Source organism: Ictalurus punctatus, chromosome 27 (assembly GCF_001660625.3).
Source record: "Ictalurus punctatus breed USDA103 chromosome 27, Coco_2.0, whole genome shotgun sequence".
In the NCBI taxonomy this organism is placed as follows: domain Eukaryota; kingdom Metazoa; phylum Chordata; class Actinopteri; order Siluriformes; family Ictaluridae; genus Ictalurus; species Ictalurus punctatus.
In genome coordinates this window covers 6377783-6393799 of record NC_030442.2, presented here as the reverse complement: position 1 = coordinate 6393799, position 16017 = coordinate 6377783, and positions in this window count along the sequence as shown.

Here is a 16017-nt window from a genome sequence, read left to right as displayed (position 1 = left end):
GTGTATGGTATATTGTTATATGTATATACTTTATATTTAAACTGATTCATATGGTTTACACTAATGGCATTTCACAAACAAACTACACATCACTCCTTTATTTCCAAACTCTCAAACTCATTTGTATTTGTTCTAGGAATAGATTAAACTGTAACCTCATTCCTACCTGGCCATGTCATGCATCTTGCACATGCAGTTACGCGTATAGCCAAATGCATCCCCGGTTGGCCAGAGAGAAATCGGGTCGATGTATTCTCATTAAAATGCAAATCAGTGCATTACATTCAAACCATCTTCCAATGATCCATTATGTTTTGCTTGCTTTATGAAAAGGATGATCACTGCATCAAAAATAATGTTTTGCTTTATTTTTTTGTTTTTATTTTACTGTTTTTAATCTTGGTAACATTTATAAAAGCACCAACATCAGCATTCACATGAGAGCTGTGTCATCTATGGCTGTGGGCTTTGTTTGAAAGATGCATTCACAACTGTATAATGTGCCTAAAATGTATCTCAGACCCCTGAAGTGGATTAGACTGTCTGTTACGAACGCATGTTGGGTGCATTTACTATTTCGTTTTTATGCTGATAATCTTCATCTGCATATAATACCGAGGCATAAAATGGTCAGATATAACCAGTGTCTGTCAGGCACTATTGTTTTTTTTTTTTTCCATCACAAGAAATATGACAGCTTTACACCTCTTCACACTATTCAGTCATTACCAACCCCTGAGGAGAAAGATGTTAAAGAGGCAAGCTCGATAAGTGCACTTCAATTCACAGTTCCAGCTGCCTAACATTATACTAATATCCATCAATTACTGTATGATATCAATCTCTCTCTCGCTCTCTCTCTCTCTCTCTCTCTCTCTCTCTCTCTCTCTCTCTCTCTCTCTCTCTCTCTTCCACTTATGGAATATAAAATCACTGTTCCTTATGTAGACTAAGACCAACTGAGTTTTTATTATAGGGTTACCAATAAGTAAAACCAGGTTTTACTGCAATATTCCATTGTACATGTCAGTGACATATTGTGAGGGAAATTAGTAACATATTGACATAAAATAGTATAAAGTAGCTAAGTTCAATTTAAAAAGTTTAAAAACATATGCATTATAGTTTTCACATTCATATTCACTCAACTGTAATCTGCAGGTTTATACAGGTGTATTTTAGCATGTTATATATAGATTGAGTAGCAATAAATTCTTGTTTGAATTGAAATCTCTGTTTCTCTTTCTCATGTGGTCTAGTATATTCACCTTTAGTTCTCAGACATTGGACAGTTTGCCTGTTTTGCTCCTGAAGTCAGCATAAAATGTATAACATTTTGGAAAATGATGCTGAAATCAATGGCTCAGCAGCCTGTCTTGCAGACCATTCATATACTGTTCTGACATCCTGAGAGAGAATTGAATTAATCCAAAATTATATGACCTTCATCAACAAATCTCATGGTGAAAAGCTCTTGCTCTCTGTTTGCATCTCATTGTTTTTCAGTCTCCAATATGGGAAGACACGGGCATGTTCTGTGTGAAACCTAATCCGTTGAATCTCCCTCACACTGAATGTCCCCAGCCGCAGTCTGAGATTCAGTGACAGAGTGAAATGAGATGCTTTTGCAATAAATCTCTGTGCTTAGAAATTCAAAAGGCTTTTTTTTTATTGAGCTGCTTTAATCTTAATTCCCCTCAAGGGTAAGGCATTATTCACGGACAGGTGTCTCAGTGGTGATATCCCTGTTACTGCAACTATTGACAGAGCTCATCATTTTTTCACAGATTCCAAGTTCAGTTTGAACATCTTCCATTTTTAGCTGTTTATGTAAATATATTCAGCTGTAACACATAAATAATCTCATTTGACTCTACTGAGAACACTTTGTGCATCCAGATTGAAGAACTGAAGAGCTACGTATCAAAAACCTGACTGCTAATAAATAATTGGATTGGATTGTGCTTCTCAGATTATTCTCATGTAAAAATTGAATATAATTAATTTGGCAAGAAACAACAGATCCTAGATTTCATTATTCCATTGTGCTGTGCTTGCATTGTGCCTCAGCAAATATTATAATTGAAGTATTGATTTATTTTTTTAATGGGGAAAAAGGAGTGGGATGATAATAAACAGATGAGCACTAGCAAAACATTTTGTACCATCTTATATTTAAAGGACAATAAAAAAGCACAAATCTAATGTTCATATGCCTTTCATGACGTATTTTATTTGTTGTGTTGTGTTTGTGTGCGTGGCAGTGGGTAGGCATAAGCGTGGCTATTTTTAGATCATTTGTTTGCCTGATCATACACACACACAAGCATGGAACACACAGCCTTACATACAAAATAACAACCGCCCACCCCTAATAAGGTTATATAAGCCATCTAATTCAGTAAGTCCATTCTACCTAATTCTTCGCTCCTTTAAATCCACCTAAACAGCCATCAGTCCGTTTAAATGCAAAAATTGTACCAGAAAAAGAACAAGAAAACATGTAGAAAGAGTAAAACATCAAAATATATCTAAGTAATCATCAGCCACATGCTCTTAAAAAATGTCCCTTTTTAAAAAATTTTTTTTTTAACAAATCCTCAGAAAGAAATGATAATTTTTTTTTGGATTATGGCAAGGTGCAAAACTGTTGCTGGTTAGCTGTTGGCATGGAATTAAAGCAGAGTTTAGCTCCTTAGTAATGACAGCATAACTGTGACATATGTCTGGCAGCCTAGCCAGAAGCTAACTGAACCACATGAAATCAGAAGTGCATGCAATTTCATGCTCAGATCCTGACAAGCTGCTGTGGGACATTATGTGACAAAGTTGCAACCTTGAGACATCTGTGACAAATTGACACATTTTGTGTGTGTGTGTGTGTGTGTGTGTGTGTGTGTGTGTGTGTGTGTGTGTGTGTGTGTGTGTGTGTACCACTGCATACCTGCATGTTGCAGCTATAAGAGCAGAGTATACAGTAATAAGGGAGAATAGATTTAGGAGGAGGAGAAGCAGACAAAGACCCCCACAACCCCTCCCTTCCAAGATCATGTTTTATCTTTGTACTGCAGTGGTGTAGCCAGGAATTTGAGTATATACTAAATAACACTGTGTGATCTGTGGTAGATAGTAGATGCAACGATGGCACAAATTTCACATTATCATTTAAGGCATGATCTACCATCTTGCCATGTGAATACCATTATCATAAAATACCTTTATGAAAGTTCTACTGAAAATGATTAAAATAAGACGCTAGTAAAACGGGAAAATCTTTCCAACAGAAATGGGAATAATGCATGGTTCTGATTGGTTAATCCTGTTTCTTATCATAGAAGCTGATAGCCAATAACTAATTGTGATTAAACAAACTAACTGGATGCATGCACTTGATGTTAGTGTTAAAAATGGAACTGTAATGATGACTTCACTGATCTATTATGAACAACCATATACCTGCACAAAAACATGCTATTTAACATGTATTTATTCATCTGCACTATATGTGTGTTATGTTAATCACCCATGAATAAACATTTAGTATAATATATAATATAATATTAATAACATGATAATTCAGAGGAAATTCAAACCTGAACATTTAAAGTTTATTGTGATTTTTTTATTGGTCACTTTTACATTTACATTTACATTTATTCCTTTAGCATATGCTTTTATCCAAAACGACTTACAAATGAAGAAATACAAGCAAAGTGGAGAACAATACAAGTAGTGCTACTATACAAGATTTATAATTAAGTTCTAGAGAAGCAAAGTGCACAGAGTAGAGGTGTAAGAGCCAGAGTAAGTGTTTTTTAATTATAAATAATGTGGGGTTGGCCTTTTAGGGGTTAGTTACATGCTCACGGAAGAGGTGGGTCTTTAGCTGTTTTTTGAAGATTGTGACAGATTCTGTCTGTATGTGTGGTCTGGATTGAAGTTGGAAGTTCATTCCACCACTGAAGAACAGTTAGTGTGAAGGTTCTGGAAAGGGACCTTGAGCCACGCTGAGTGGGCAATAGTAAGCATCATTAATTGATCGCAGATTGACTGAGGGAACGTAAGCCTCAAGGAGAGTGTTGAGGTACGGGGATGCTGTTCCAGACAAGGTCTTGTATGTGAGCATCAAGGCCTTGAATTTGATACGGGCGGCTACAGGAACCCAGTGGAGAGAGATGAAGATGGGTGTGACATGGGTGCTTTTGGGCTGGTTGAAGACAAGGCGTGCTAATGCATTCTGAATCATCTGAAGGGGCCTGATGGAGCTGGCTGGGAGAATTTATTTCTAATCCCACTATCCAGTGTCACCCAGATGAGGATGGGTTCCCTTTTGATTCTAGATCCTCTCAAGGTTTCTTCCTCATGTTGTCTCAGGAATTTTTTTTTCTTGCCACTGTCACTACCTGGTTTGCAAAGGAGCTGGCTGGGCGGCCCGAGAGTAATGCATTGCAGTAGTACAGTTTTGAGATGACAAGAGCCTATAAAAATAAATAAAATTTATTTAGTGCCATAATATAGAGAACAATTCAATTCCAACTCTGTTCGATTCTATTAACTGGGAATGAATATCTTAGCAAACAGGTAAAGAAGAGCATACATTTTAAGCCAAATAAAATTCAAAACCTGAGGGAACTCTACAAGTCCAACTGACATACGCATTGTATAATATTCTCAGATTCAAAATACAAAAAATTTTGCTTGTATTTTCTCATTTGTAAGTCACTTTGGATAAAAGCGTCTGCTAAATGATTAAATGTATTGTAATGTAAAATGAAACAAATAACCGATTCCAGCTATAAGCTTTCACAATTTGTCCTCCTAAAAGATAAGGGAATGACCTTAAAACCAATCATCGTTTCAGGCTCAGTGTACCAAAACCAAGTTTGAAGGCCTGAAAGTGAATGGACATTTGTTTGAGTCCTGCTCTGATACTCTTTTGGATAAACTGCCATCTGGCACAGAGAAAGAGATGGAGAGGGAGGGAGAGAAGGAGCAAAAGAGCAAGCTTGAGAGAAGGAGGGTGTGGTGCCAAGCCCGAGGGAGATCTCAAATCCATTCTCACCTCCCGATGAGCATGGAGACAGATGGGGGAGAGGAAAGGAAGCAGAATCCAACAATCTGGCAAACAGGGTTGTTCAGAAAGCAATGACCATTGAGGCAGTGAAGAGGAAGACAGAATTACCATTTGCTGAATAGAAGTGAGGAAAGACTGTGTGATCTGACTATATCTGCTATAAAGTCGAAAGGTGTAAATAGGTTACATCACACAAACTGAAGTATATGTGTGTGTGGCGTAAAAAAAAAAGAAAATGACTTTTTGTTGGTCCTCACAATGACAATGTAAGATTAAAGTAATGATTTTAAGGAGATTTTTGACGGTCCTACTGAACACACAGTTGTTCAAAAAGAAATTTCATTCTTCATACGGCGGAAAATCTTAGTGCAGTGAGACTTTGTCCCAGCACACAATAGCTGCAGAGTATATTTCAAGAGTATAAGTCATTGTTAAAAGATTTTTTTTCTTACTACAGCTTTTGCTACAGATATATATCATGATGGTATCAGTGCATCATTTGCAGGGGGATGTCATCCTGAAGATAGAATCAGACTAGAGGATTCTCTGCTTCCTTATTTCCTATTTTTCCTCGTGGGCTGTATGTGGGCTGTTGCTAAGAAACTGACTGTCTACCACATAGAATCTCACACGTTCTCAGTGCACTCCAGTTTCACACCTTCTTCCTGGAGAAAAACACCCATATGCACATTCCCTTATATCTTAGGATGTCCTCCCTGAATAACACAATACAAACCTCATACAAACAAAAGGAAAAGCTACTCAGTGTACAATATATGTAGTTGTTAGTGCCTTTTATTGTTTTTCTATTATCAGAATGTTATTGGCATAAGATTAATTGCATAAAATTACATATTAGATAATTGAAATATTACATGACTCACTACATGCAGAATTACACATTCTCTTTTAGCAATATAGTTATGGTAATAATCATAAATAAATATCTAAACACTAAGTAAAATTTTTAGAAATATATTAGAAATACTACTTCCTTGATTTGCAAACCAGAAGTGACCAATTTAGCATACCAGAAGTGACAGTGGCAAGAAAATAATATTCTCTGAGACAACATGAGGAAGAAACCTTGAGAGGATCTAGACTCGAACGGGAACCCATCCTCATCTGGGTGACACTGGATAGTGTGATTATAAATAATTTCTCTTCTATAACTGTATACGATGTAGGCAAAAAGTAAAATAGTGTAAACAGGAACTTATGAGCTGTTCAGTGATGGAGATTTGAGTGAAAAACTCTTCTTAGCAATTGCAGTTCTAAGGTCATCAAAGAAAGAACATCCGCAGCCATCTTTATGGTTTCTATGTGGTACCATTCATAGTAAATAAAGCTGTCATCTGCATTGCATTGATGTAAGGTATTTGACAAGTTAGGTCACATTAAATACAAATAGATCACCTTCTCAGATATTTTTTACGTCATCCAACATGCCTTATTTCTAGCAATATGTGTACTGGAGCATGTGTTCAGTCTCTTTTTACTTTTAAAAATCACTAGAATTAAAATTAGGCAAGACACTGAGTAGTATAAAAAGACAGAAAGCGTGTGTCTTTTAGGTATATAAGAAAACATTTACAGTGCCGTACAGAGTGTTTGTGTTTTTTTCCCCTCACTGTAGAAGTAGGTCATGCAGAAGATGATGTGGGATGCATTTTTCCACAGTATGAGATATACGGAAACTGCTTCTTTTCTGCCCTATTATAAGGAGAGTTGTGTCTGGACAGATTTATTTATTTATTTATTTTTGATATATCGAGAGTGACACAGAAGACATGATGTGTGTTGGTTTTTTTTTTTAACTTTATGGTCAAAATAAAATTCTGGGTATTTTCAGAACAGCACTGAATTGGCTCAGATGTCATAAGGCTCAGTTCTGGGCCCTCTTTCATTTTGCATCTACATGCTGCCCCTTGAGCAAGCATTTCACTGTAATTATGATGATATGCAGATTTACATATTCACCAAATGCAACATGACTCCACCCTAATCCTTTCTGCTTGCTTCAGAACTTTCTGAAACTATGTTCAAAAACATTCTTATTGGGACAGTCTCATCCATTTGTAATGCAATTTTAACCAATGCATAGACCCCTCTAATATAACTCGGGTAGCTGTGGCTCAGGTGGTAGAGCGGGTTGTCCACTAACTGGAGGGTTGGTGGTTCGATTCCTGGCCCACATGACTCCACATACCAAAGAGTCCTTGGGCAAGACACTGAACCCCAAGTTGCTCCCGATGGCAAGTTAGCGCCTTGCATACCACTGGTGTGTGTGTGTGTGTGTGTGTGAGAATGGGTGAATGAGACACAGTGTAAAGCACTTTGGATAAAAGTGCTATATAAGTGCACCAATTACCATTTATAACTCCTGCAGTGTCAGGAACCTTGGTGACATGTTTGACAGTCAGCGCATATTCACAACCTAACCAAGACTTCATTTTTTCATCTCAGTAATTTTGCTAAAATTAGATGAATTTGTCACTGCCTAATACTGTAAAAATAATTCATCACAACTGTTACAAGGCATCCAAAATTGTTGCACACCTCCCCACAAAAACACATAGCTCATATTCTTTATACCTTACACTGGCTTTCAGTTCACTCTCACATCGATTATAAACTCCTCTCTGAATGTTGCTACTACAGTCATCTCTGACATTTCTGACACGTTATTGCTGTGTGTTTTTGCATCATAACTATCTATAATGTTCTCATCATTATCATTTATCATTACTGATGCCCTACTTCTGGTTGGAATTTTCATCAATTGAAAACCAGTCACTGCTGCTAAGGATATATGGACAGCCTAAAGATCAATGAGATTACTGTGGATGGTACCACTTAGAAAGCATACAGATGACCTAGGAAAGCAATTGCTATGTACAGAAGCCCTAAGAAGTCATGCATTATTACTTTTTTCCTGTTGTTTTCTCATGATCTCGACTTAATTTTCCTGTGTACTGGACATCCATCATCCCGAAGTCAAAGGGCTTTTTGAATGGGTTTTTTTGGTTAAATGCCTGAAATAAGGTCTGTGATTAACACAAGCTCAATACATGTTCACGTTTTATACTACGCCATAAAATACATCAGTAATACCTCACTCAGGATTTTTAAAAAATCTTTTACGTGTCTTGAACAAGACGGCTGCTAACAAGTGGCTAAACAGGACTACAGAGGTTGTCGGGGACATTAAACGGCATCACACTGCACAGGAAAACTCATCTACTACAGCCCGGTTGTGTTTTTACTTGCAACTCAAACTTCCCAACTTAAGTCAAGATCAAGAGAAAACAGCAGAAAAAAAAGTCATAATGCATGGCCGCTTAGGGCTTCCGTAGCTATGAACAGTTTTGCACTCAAGTCTCCATCAATGAACAGTTGATAACAACAAAATAGACTTTCAGAAATAACTCTGATGCTCATACTTACAAGCTGCTCATAAAAACACAAGTTCCTGGTCAGACAATTGCACTTTTTGACTATATACAGTAGTATACAGTTATAGAAGGGAAATTATTTACAAAATTATTTACTGTTAAATTTACTGTTATTTACTGTTAAACAATTAAACTTGGAAAATTATTGGTAACACTTTGTAGGAAAGGGGTCCACATAACACATTTACATAAAAAGGATGTGTCTAACCATGCAGACTGTGTCTTCTGTGATCATCCACAGAACACACTGGTTTAAAAGCTGTCCTTAAAAACCATGGGACAAAAAATGCATGGAAGAATTTAAAATGGACATGTTGGTGTTTCTTTGTTAGGTTAAATGTACAGAAAGTGATATATATATATATATCTCATATTTGTATTAAATGTGACATTATGTGATATTATTACTAAAGAACATAGAAACAAGTTATCTTAATATTATGAATAATTTCACTATTGCAGGTAATTTATAGAAGAAAAAAGAAAGAAAGAAGTAAGCCACCAGGCAAATAAGGATTTGAAACAATATACACACACTGCTCAGGTTAAGACAGGATCAAGCACAAGCAGTGGAATACAAACGAAGACATGCAACACATACCCAAGCGAAAGGAATCACAAAGAACAAAACAAAAAAGAACAATCCAAATGCAAGACACACTACCAAGCTAGCATATGTGTGGCCTTTCACTGAGATGCAGGTTGTTTGCGGCAAACCACACCACATTCTTTTACATGCAGCAAGACAGTGACAATAATCACAATAAACACAGAGAATTCAGGGGAGCGGCGCTACATAAAAAGATTAACCTATGCACTAAAGCACTCAGCTTCATACACTGGAAGAGGTTGATCAAACTTGGCAAGTGGTAACTAGGGACAAATTATACTAAAAAAAAGGGAAAGATGCACCTTCAATGCATACACTGCATTGTACCAAGCAAAACAAAAGAAACAAAACCACAAAACTGACAGAGAGACATAAATAAATCAATTACAAAACATACTGCTCCAATTGAAGCTGTATAATTGTAGCTATAAGAGCAAGATGGACCTCTTTCTCCAAGCCTCACAATGAGGATATATGGTTTCTTATTGCCTTTTGGTGTTCAGGAGTTCATAGAACAGGGTTACATATATAACATAGCTATTTCATCCCTCCTATTTGCCATGGGTTTTATCACCTGGATAATCTGTAACAGTAGGTCACAAGGAACCAAGTTACTGTAGGACTGACTGGAAGGGCATTCATTTAAGATTGCTGTACCTCTATTTTTAAAGGAACTCTAGAGAAGTGCATGGCAATCCCAAGATATGCTGTAAATATAAGGATATATGCAGTGGAAGTATATTAAATATCAAAAACAAAAGTGTTGGGGAATCAATACATTTTGTAAAACTATTTACAACTAAGGAAAGAAAAATTACATATATAGTATCTCACAAAAGTGAGTACACCCCTCACATTTTTATAAATATTTGATTATATCTTTTCATGTGACAACACTGAAGAAATGACACTTTGCTACAACGTATAGTGAGTGTACAGCTTGTGTAACAGTGTAAATTTGCTGTCCCCTCAAAATAACTCAACACACAGCCATTAATGTCTAAACCGCTGGCAACAAAAGTGAGTACACTCCTAAGTGAAAATGTCCAAACTGGGCCCAATCAACCATTTTCCCTCTCCAAGTCATGTGACTTGTTAGTGTTACAAGGTCTCAGGCGTGAATGGGGAGCAGGTGTGTTAAATTTGGTGTCATCGCTCTCACACCTCCTCATACTGGTCACTGGAAGTTCAACATGGCACCTCATGGCAAAGAACTCTCTGAGGATCTGAAAAAAAGAATTGTTGCTCTACATAAAGATGGCCTAGGCTATAAGAAGATTGCCAAGACCCTGACACTGAGCTGCAGCATGGTGGCCAAGACCATACAGCGGTTTAACAGGACAGGTTCCACTCAGAACAGGCCTCGCCATGGTCGACCAAAGAAGTTGAGTGCACGTGCTCAGCATCATATCCAGAGGTTGTCTTTGGGAAATAGACATATGAATGCTGCCAGCATTGCTGCAGAGGTTGAAGGGGTGGGGGGTCAGCCTGTCAGTGCTCAGACCATACGCCGCACACTGCATCAAATTGGTCTGCATGGCTGTCGTCCCAGAAGGAAGCCTCTTTTAAAGATGATGCACAAGAAAGCCCGCAAACAGTTTACTGAAGACAAGCAGACTAAGGACATGGATTACTGGAACCATGTCCTGTGGTCTGATGAGACCAAGATAAACTTATTTGGTTCAGATGGTGTCAAGCGTGTGTGGCAACAACCAGGTGAGGAGTACAAAGACAAGTGTGTCTTGCCTACAGTCAAGCATGGTGGTGGGAGTGTCATGGTCTGGGGTTACATGAGTGCTGCCGGCACTGGGGAGCTACAGTTCACTGAGGGAACCATGAATGCCAACATGTACTGTGACATACTGAAGCAGAGACTGGGCATCAGGGCAGTATTCCAGCATGATAACGACCCCAAACACACCTCCAAGACGACCACTGCCTTGCTAAAGAAGCTGAGGGTGAAGGTGATGGACTGGCCAAGCATGTCTCCAGACCTAAACCCTATTGAGCATCTGTGGGGCATCCTCAAATGGAAGGGGGAGGAGCACAAGGTCTCAAACATCCACCAGCTCCGTGATGTCATCATGGGGGAGTGGAAGAGGACTCCAGTGGCAACCTGTGAAGCTCTGGTGAACTCCAAGCCCAAGAGGGTTAAGGCAGTGCTGGAAAATAATGGTGGCCACACAAAATATTGACACTTTGGGCCCAATTTGGACATTTTCTTTTAGGGGTGTACTCACTTTTGTTGCCAGCGGTTTAGACACAAATGGCTGTGTGTTGAGTTATTTTGAGGGGACAGCAAATTTACACTGTTACACAAGCTGTACACTCATTACTTTACATTGTAGCAAAGTGTCATTTCTTCAGTGTTGTCACATGAAAAGATATAATCAAATATTTACAAAAATGTGAGGGGTGTGCTCACTTTTGTGAGATACTGTATATACACCAGTCCTGGGAATTAGTTATAAAAGTATACCAAATTTTGACTATCCCACAGAACACTGTTAAATTCATTATTTTTAAAAAAAAATGGAAAGAATTTGGCACAAACATGCCTAAAACAGGTCACTCACCAAAAGTCAGTGAACGAGTTAGGAGGACATTAGTCAGAGAAGTAATCAAGAGGCCATGGGGAACATGGAACAACATAGACTGAACAAAACTGGGCTTTATGGGAGTGTGGCGAGCCATATGAAATCCTGTTTGAAGTTACTATGCATGTTGCAGACTCAACAAACATGTGGAAACTTGTGGTCTGATGAGGCCAAAACTTTTCAGGGGTTACATTTGGCAAAAAAACAGCACTGCTCATCTGACAGTCAACAGTCAACTAACAACACCGTCCCCAGAGGGAAGCATGATGGTGTGGATTCTTTTGTCACCAGGGATTGGGAAACTGATCAGGGTGGAGGTTGGCAATCCTAGAATTTAAAAAAAAAAAAAAAACCTGTTCCAGTTTGCAAGGGATCTTGAGACTGGGCCAGAGGTTCAAAATAAGATCTAGTTGTGCAAAGCTAAGAGAGACATATCCCAGAAGACATGCAGCTGTGTTGCTAAAAAGTATTAACTCTATATAAAGTCCATTTCAATTCCAGGTTGTAACACTACAAATGCGGAGCATGAATTCTTAGGCACAGCCCTTAATCAGCAACAATTCACTATTTTCCCCAAAGTTTAGAGATCCTCAGCATTATCACAGCTACTATTTCACATCTATTCTATTCATTCTGCATTGAAACACAATAATTTCACTATGCTTTTAATTTTCTGCCCCCTAAAGGACCTGTTCATATTCATTGAAAAAATAAAGGATGACACTGGGTTGGATGGGAATAAAAATCAACCCAGAATTTGCATTAAATTAGAATTTGCCCACATTATTTAGGCACCAATATACAATGTGTGCATTCAGTCTGCAATAAGTGTGTCACACAGTGAAGCCACTGAGATGAAAGGCTCGGCTAGTTTATATCATCCAGCTTGTATGTGTTCGCTAGGTAAAATTAAAATTGTTGCAATAGGTCGTTACATTGAAACCATTACTACATTTACTATGGGCTGTCAGTCAGTTTGTGCAGTGCACACACACAACGCTCTATCCATCTGTGGCCTTTTGGGAATTTTTTTTCATTGACTGAGCAAAAATAAACAAAATGTTTGGCCATACTGTGTTTGAACTGTTAGAGAACACATCATAATTAGGCTACATCACTGAATACCTGATTTCTCAATGCTGATCATCATCATCATGATAACTAGCAGCGATTTGGAACTGAGTTAATAAAAACTAGGTGTAGTTGCAGAAGCAGCGAATGCAATTAAACCAGTAAGCACCTGTATATGCTTTAATTGCATCCTCCCTTCTGACCAAACTTCCCACATGTATTCTCTTTAAAATAATATTAGATCACACACACACACACACACACACACACACACACACACACACACACAAACAACAACATTCAGCGTTGCTGAATTTTTTATTCTGATTGGCTGACAGACGTTCTGAGGTGTTTTTTTTTTCAGGTGTTATTTTTCAGTAAACGCACTGCTAAAGTAGTTGCAGTCAGGTCTTGACCGCATTACAGTTCCATATCAATTTTCCAAGTTAACTGAAGTAACGGAAAAATTAGCTTACTGTCCAGCACAGCACACATATTTAACAACAAACAAAAGGACAGAAAATTTTGATTTTCCAGAAATAAGTAAGTAATAATTGACGACGGGCCGTTGAATTATTAGAAAAATAATGCACACCCGAGGTGGTAATGCGGCCAGGAAGCGAAGGCTTGAGCCATTGATATGCAGTTACTGGAGAAAGAGAGAGAGAGAGAGAGAGAGAGAGAGAGAGAGAGAGCATGTTTGACTGCAGTAATGAGACAGAAAAGCCGGTGAACAAGTCTAAATAATTATTTATTTATTCGTTGTATTTTCTGTAGTAATAAAAACAAAAAAACCCTGTGAACATGTAGGTCTATCGATATAGTAGGCATGAAATCTCTCTCTTTCTCTCTCTCCAATAACTGCATATCAGTGGCTCCAGCCTCTGCCATTAGCTCTAAAATTATATTTTGGAATTCCAATGAGATGGGATGCATAATAAATTAGTTCCACACACAACAATGTTTTAAGCAAGAGGTCCTCATCCAGTACGTAGTGGATCTAATCCAATACTTATTCACACTACAGGCTGCAGTGAGGTCACACTCATTTTAAGGACAAAAACCTAACAAATGTCTTAAAATAAAACATCTGAACAATGTCTTGAGATATGGTAACTGTGGAATTATTAGAAAATAATGTGCACCCGAGGTGTAACAGCCTTACCACCAATGGGTGAGCATTATTTTCGAATAATTCAAAGGCCGGCCATGAATTATTCCTTACTTAAAAACTGTTACCTGTTAAATTCCAAAACGTGGCTAATAATAAACATTTACATTAGAATAATTATGTGTGTTTGTGACAAGAAAGTTACATGTACCCTTATGCTTCATTCACAACAGGTAACAGAATTTGGTAGGATGGGATAACTTCCCCTTAATCTGACTTGAAAGCGTTTATGTCTTGCCATTTACAGTCCCCTCTGAAACTATTGGAACGGCAAGGCCAATTAATTTTATTTTGCTGTAGATTGAAGACATTTGAGTTTGAGATCAAAAGATGAATTTGAGAAGAGAGTTTCGAATTTCAGCTTTTATTTCCTTGTCTTTATATGTAGATGTGTTAAACAAAATAGAACATAGCACATTTGTATCAGACCACCCAATTTGTAGGCGAGCAAAAATATTGGAACGTGGACTGACAGGAGTTTCTTGTTACCGGGTTTGTCCTGTTAGATTCATTGTTTAAATAATACATAGCTCTGAATGTCTACTCTTGGTTTGAGTCCTAGGTTTCACCTGTAAAGACTATATTTGTTATTAAAAGTGATAAGCCAACATGAAGATCAGAGAGGTGTATATGGGAGAAAAGCAAGCCATTTTGAAGCTGATAAACGAGGCATACAGAGATGAGCCACAAAAGTTCTGAAACCAAGATTAACCTCTACCAAAGTGATGGAAAAGCCAAAGTGTGTAGAAAGAAAGAATCGGCTCAGGATCCAAAACATCATCTGTGAAACATGGTGGAGGTAGTGTCATGGCTTGGGCTTGCATGGCTGCTTCTGGAACAGGCTCACTAATCTTTATTGATGATGCAACTCATGATGGTAGCAGCAGAATTAATTCAGATGTTTACAGGAACATTTTTTTTTTTTTTTTTTTTTTTTACAGAGAATTCATCTATATTAATCGGGAAGAATTTTATCACGCAGCAAAGCAATGATCCAAATGTAGTACCTCAGTGCCCACAAAATAGAACCATAAAATTCCCTCTCAGCCAGAAAACCCAACAGAAATCTCTGGACCAAACATTATGGAATGGAATGAGACCTTTGGCTCCCTCAGCCAGGAGCACAAAGTTTACCCTGTGCTCTTAAAATTTACATATCCCAATTAGAGCACTTCATATAGCCTACAGAGGCAATGACTGTGATAATTAATACATCTTTAAAGCAACTGCAGTCACCTATTTCTGCCATGTTTTGTTCTGGACTTATTGTGTCTATAACCATTAAGTTGCCACTAATTGTTTCAGTAATTTAGCATGTATTAGTATAGTAGTACTAGTATGATTATTGTGCTGGACTATTAGTAGTGTAACAACAGCCGATATATATCTTGTGTAGTATGTGTGCTTGCTGATTGATTTCCTGAAGGATAAGAGTAAGGAAATTTGGGTAGAATGTCATTATGTATATGTTAATATTTCAGAAGGAACTTTGATCCATACATCATAAAATGTGTGGAACCACCTGTGTGCAGAGACAATGGAGTGATTAATGTCATAGGTGGAGAATATGGCTTACACCCTGCCCTAAGACAATGTTCAGATGGAGGAAACATTCTGGGGTTGGACTAGCCAGAAAGGGTTAAAATCCTATGACACTGGAGTCAGTCAGATCACATCACAGAAGAAGCACAGAACATCAAACAGAGGGACAGAGTTGGCAGAGAGTCTCCTGAGCCATCAGAGAGTTTTCCCCAAACAGAATCTTCAGGGAGATCACATCTGCTTGGAGCCTCAGCCTAGAATATAAAGAATTCACAACATTGAAGTCCATAATTAAAGTCTCTTTTACACTTTACCCATCTGCCCAACTTTTTTGGAATTGGGGTTGTAAAAAGACCCTAAATATTACTCATCTATAATTGCTTACTAAAAATTGATTACTCAAAGTTCACTGCAACATGCATCAGAGAAGCTGAAGAGGGCTGTTATTAATTTTTCATCCATGTCACCCAGATGGAACTATACAGTGGATTCAGAAA